Here is a 562-nt window from a genome sequence, read left to right on the forward strand (position 1 = left end):
CATGTATGGATGTGAGAGTTGGACTGTGAAGAAGGCTGAGCACCAAAGAATTGATGCTTTTGAAGTGTGGTATTGGAGAAGACTCTTGAGAGTTCCTTGGACTGCAAGGAGATCCAACCAGTCCATTCTGAAGGAGATCAGCCCTGGGATTTCTTTGGAAGGAATGATGCTAAAGCTGAAACTCCAGTACTTTGGCCACCTCATGCGAAGAGTTGACTCATTGGAAAAGACTCTGATGCTGGGAGGGATTGGGGGCAAGAGGAGAAGGGGACAACAGAGGATGAGATGGCTGGAAGGCATCACTGACTCGATGGACGTGAGTCTGAGTGAACTCCGGGAGTTGGTGATGGACAGGGAGGCCTGGCATGCTGCGATTCATGGGGTCGCAAAGAGTCGGACATGACTGAGTGACTGATCTGATCTGAATACTTATTCTTCCTGCTAGAAAAGTTTCACTGTCATATACTGCTTGTCATTGCTTGAGCATGACTCTCCAGGGTGACAGACCAGCAATGTTTTAGATCACGGATCATCTAACTTTCCTATAAAGAACCAGGTAGTA

Source organism: Bison bison, unplaced genomic scaffold, assembly GCF_000754665.1.
Source record: "Bison bison bison isolate TAMUID 2011002044 unplaced genomic scaffold, Bison_UMD1.0 scf7180017864474, whole genome shotgun sequence".
NCBI classification, from domain to species: domain Eukaryota; kingdom Metazoa; phylum Chordata; class Mammalia; order Artiodactyla; family Bovidae; genus Bison; species Bison bison.